Below are 5,000 nucleotides of genomic sequence, written 5' to 3' on the forward strand. Positions count from 1 at the left end.
GAGGAGGACGAGCGCAGCGGTAAAGCAGAAACGGAGCTGTTTAGTGGGGCAAGGAGCCCTCGCTTTCAAGGCGGCAGCAGCAGCAAAGCGCCCCTTTGCCGGGACCGAACGGCACTTGCGTTTTGGGAAGAGTTCCCTGTTTTGTTTGGTTTTGTTTGGCCTTGCCGCCGGGTAGAGGAGAAGGCCTTTGGGCCGGCCGGAAGGGCTGGGCTACCAGTAAAACCACACTCTGGCTTCTCTTCAGTTCGAATAAATCTTTCGCCTTTTACTAAAGATTTCCGTGGAGAGGAGCATTTATGAGTTCAATGCAATTTTTGGCTAGCCCTGCCCCTCGGGGTGGGGCTCGACATGGGTTTAAAAGCAGAACGAGCACAGCGGCGCCGGCCGTGTTAATAATTAGAGCCTGGCACCTTTTTTTTTCTTTTTCTTTTTTTTTTCTTTTTCCCATTTTTCCCCTCAGTCCAAGAAGCGAGTACCCCGGCAGCTCCGGCGGGCGGCCGCGCCCGGGGCGTTTGGTCAAAACCATTGTGGGCATCGCTTCTCGGCCTCTTGGCTCAGATCAGGTGTGTGTGGCATGACCGCAGCATTTGTTCACTAGGAGAAAGAGAAGGCGGTGTGCAGGATGACCTACAACAATCCATTTAAGTCAGCTGGTCGGGCTGGGCTTAGGAATACTGCAAGATTTTTGTGGAAGGGAAGAGCGGAGGAAGAGATGCTGGATAGAGAACAATTTATCCGTGAAGTATTGCTGGGAGTTTTGAATTTTGAGCCGGAAGAAATCTTTTGTTTACAAAGGAATGGAACATCGAAATTTTTGGACGTCACTTTGCATAGCGCACAAGCTTTTCAGTATCTTCTTGATACTTGTAATGCTAAAGAGGATCAAGAGCCTTTATCTTTTTTTTCCGTGGAGTCCTTGGCTAAAACAAATTTCCGGATTATAACAGTACATATGTACAATCCATATGTGTCGGATTTAGCCATAAGTGCTTTCCTGTCCAGGTATGTAGATGTGATTTCCGGGGCAAAGTTACTTAGAGACGGCTTTAAAATTTGGAACGGGAAGAGACAGTTTCAGGTGCTGCTTCGGCAAGAGGAGGGAGGATATGATGGGTTCCGTCATCCCCCCGCAAATTTCTTTATTGGAGCAGATAGGGGTTATCTGTTTTATTCACGGCAGCCCCTGTTCTGCAGAAAATGTTCCAGTTTTGGCCATATAGAGGTCGGGTGTACACAAGAGAGATGCAGGAACTGTGGAGAACTGGGACATGTTTCAAAAGACTGTCAGAAAAATAAGAGCTGTAATGTCTGTGGAGAAGAAGGGCATTTGTTTAAAAATTGTCCTAAGCGGAAGCAGACATATGCTGATGTTGCACGGGGCCATGAGACAGATGGATTGGAAGTGGTGGATGACATGCCTCCAATTGAAAAAGTGTTGAAGGAGATGAGGCACATTGCTGTGCCTGACGGAGGGGCAGCAGAAGGTGATAAGGTAAAAGGTGGTGAAGAAGAAATGGAAGGAGTGTCGTGGGGAGATACCCCTGATGGCGTGACTGATACGACGGAGCAGATTTTGGTTCAGGGAAAAGGAAAAGGAAGGGGAAAGGGGAGGAAGAGGAACAAAGAAGTGGAGCATGAGACAGCGTCTGTTGGTTTAGAGGGGACTCCAAAGAAGATAGTGGGCGTGCAGCGCATGGGCTTAGAGGCGGTTTCTTCCCAGCAGTTATGTTTAGTGGAGTCAGGGACTGCAGAGGAGGTATCTGGGTCGGTTTCTTCATCATCTTCCATGATACCGGACACTGGTTTGGAGGAAGAGGTGCTGCAGTCGGCAGTTTTATGTCTTTCACCGGTGAGTCCAGGTCCTTATGACTCAGGCATGGGGTTACCAGAGGAACAAAATGAGAGGAGTTATGTGGATACAGAAGGTATGGGCCCTTTCTAGGGATAGACTTTTTGGGACTAATGGTTTGAGGGGTTTTTTGTGGTTTTCTCACTTGTGAATGATGGTTTATTTTTTTTGCTTTTCATATCTTTTTTAGTGCATTATGTCTTTATCTTTTATTTCTATGAATGTAAGAGGTTTGAGGGGTTATAATAAGAGAGTTTCTGTGTTTCTTTATTTAAATTCTTTGTCATTTTCTTTTTGTTTTTTGCAAGAGGTTCATTTAAGGGATGCTTCTGATATTGCTTTGTACACAAAAGACTGGGGGGGAGGGGAGTCAAGGTGGAGTGTGGGGGGGGTGCATTCATCTGGGGTAGGGGTGTTATTAAAGGACAAGGAGATGGAGGTAGTGCAATGCATTTCAGTACTGCCAGGGCGCATTCTGTGTGTGGATGTGAACTGGAGAGGTCAAAAGCTGAGACTGATTAATGTATATGCACCTACTGATTTGGTTTCTAGAAAGGACTGTTTTGTTGCCATAAAGGATCTCCTTGTGACAAATAGACATATAGTTTTGGGAGGGGATTTTAATGTATCATTAGATAAGGGGAATGTGCACGATTATACGGTGGGGGTGTTAAAAGGTATTATAGTACTTTTTAGTTTAGTGGATAGTTTTAAAAAATGTAATCCAGGGTTGGAAGGGATCACATGGAGAAATTCAAGGGGGGCAAAAAGTAGATTAGATTATTTTTTTGTTTCAAATGTGTTGTCTGTTAGTTTTTGCAATACATCTCCGTTATGGTTTTCAGATCACGATAGTTTAAAATGTATTATTAGTTTCACAACACCGGTGTTTGGTGGCGGGTTTTGGAAATTTAATTGTGAGGTATTGGAAGATAAAACGTTTAGGGAGCTTTTTGTGTTTCATTTTAAGGGATGGGTTGAAATGTTGTGTTATTGTGATTCTGTTCTAGTTTGGTGGGAGGGGGTAAAGGGAAAAATTAAGATACTTACTCAACAATTCTGCAGGAATAGAAGGAGGAAGGAGCAGAGAGCGGTTTTGGGGTTACAGAAGGATTTGGAGGGGGTGTATATAAGGGGAAACACAGGGGGTAATTTTGATTTTGAAAAGGCAAGGGAACTTAAGGATAAGATGAGGGTGGTGTGGGAAAAAAGGGCGAGTAATTTTTTGTTTAGGTGTAAGGGGGATTTTTTAGAAAAACATGAGACATGTAGTTCATATTTTTTTAAACAGGTGAAGGGTGAACAAAAAAAGAGGGTGATCAGGGGTTTAAAGGGGAAAGATGGGATCACGGTGGTGGATACAGAGGGCATGCTAGACTGTGCTAGTAATTTTTATAAAGAATTATTTTCAGAAAAAGAGGTTAATGAGGAGGTTGCGGCCTCTTTTTTGGATAAAGTGCATGTCAGGCTGTCTGATGAGGTGAGAGAGAGTTTGGAGAGACCGGTCACTGTTGCTGAGTTGAAAAGTGCGCTTAATAAAATGGCAGATAGGAAAGTGCCAGGGGGAGATGGTCTCCCTAAAGAATTTTATGTTACTTTTTGGGAGGTAATTGGGCCAGTATTATTAATGGTGGTCGGAGAAGTTTTTCGTACAGGGAGTTTGTCAAAATCTATGAGGAATGGTGTGATTTCTTTATTGTTTAAAAAAGGGGATGAGATGGACCTGAGGAACTGGAGGCCAGTCACTTTGTTAACGGTGGATTATAAAATAATCGCAAAGGTTATGACTGAGAGGTTAAAACAAGCAATGCCGTTAATTGTAAGTCAGGATCAGACCTGTGGGGTGGTGGGTAGATCGATTCATTGGAATCTGATGTTAACAAGGGATGCAATTAGTTGGGCTGAGGATAGGAGGGTACCTCTAATGTTGGTGAGCCTGGATCAGGAGAAGGCGTTTGATCGGGTGAACCAAGGTTTTTTGTTTAGAGTTTTGGCACATTTTGGGTTTGGGGAAAAGTTTCTGAGGTGGTTAAAAATTTTGTACACTGAGGTGGGTAGTAGGGTGAATATTAATGGGCATCTGGGGGAATTCATTTTACAAGTTTCCGGGGTGAGGCAGGGGTGTCCACTGTCTCCTCTGTTGTATGTTTTGTATATGGAACCTTTTGCGGAGGCGGTGAGAGTGGATGATGGGATTGAGGGGTTGTTGTTACCAGGGAGTGGGGGTGTCTCTGTTAAGATCTCGCAGTATGCGGATGACACAACTCTTTTTTTGACATCAGACAGAAGTTTGGAAAGAGTTCTTCAGGTTCTTGCACAGTTTGCCTTAGCATCAGGATCAAAATTGAATATGGATAAATCATCGGTTATGTTTCTTGGGGCCTGGAGGGATAGGTCTGATGTACCAGGGGGTTTACAGTTATGCACTGAGGGGTTAAAGTTATTAGGGATTTCATTCTATCACAAGGGGAGTGGGGTTAAGAATTGGGCGGATAAATTGGTAAGGTTAAGGGTGAAAATAGGATTATGGAAGTGTAGGAAGTTAACTTTTTTGGGGAAAGTGTTAGTGCTAAAAAGTGATGTTCTTCCATTTTTATTGTATTTATCTTACATTTTTCCTTTACCATATAAATTCAGAAAGATTTTGGTTAAAATGGTTTTTGATTTTGTTTGGGGGGGGAAATATGAATACATCAAGAGGGATATCATGTATAGGAGGGTGGAGGATGGGGGGAGGGATGTTCCTAACATCCCTCTTAAATTGGACTGTATTTTTTTTTCATCTTTATGTATTGCTTTGAATCCAGTGGTTTTTCATAAATGTCAGTATTTTGTTTCATTATGGTTTTCTTTTACTATGAGAAATATTGTTGTCTGGTCGAATAATAGACCAAAGGCAGAGGTATTGCCAGAGCATTATCAGTGTGCAGTTGGTTTTTTAAAGAAACATCCAATTTGTAAAACAGAGAAATTATGTACACAGCACAAACTTCTGTATAAAAATATCATTGAGGGGGAGGGTTTGGAGTTGGTTGGGGGGGTCACAAAAGAGGTGTGGGGAAGGGTGCAGCCGAAAGGTTTAGATAATAGGTTAAAAGATTTAAATTGGTTAGTGGTGCACGGGAGGTTACCTGTAAGGGAAATTTTACAT

General features: G+C 43.0%; 1 non-coding gene across 1 annotated transcript; it reads left to right on the forward strand.

Annotated features, from left to right (window-relative positions):
• Positions 1-224: 224 nt before the first annotated feature.
• Positions 225-339, forward strand: LOC131697249 (U5 spliceosomal RNA). Its single transcript, XR_009307096.1, has one exon. It is a non-coding gene; the product is annotated as a U5 spliceosomal RNA (small nuclear RNA).
• Positions 340-5,000: the final 4,661 nt, after the last annotated feature.

This window comes from Acipenser ruthenus, chromosome 13, assembly GCF_902713425.1.
Source record: "Acipenser ruthenus chromosome 13, fAciRut3.2 maternal haplotype, whole genome shotgun sequence".
NCBI classification, from domain to species: Eukaryota; Metazoa; Chordata; class Actinopteri; order Acipenseriformes; family Acipenseridae; genus Acipenser; species Acipenser ruthenus.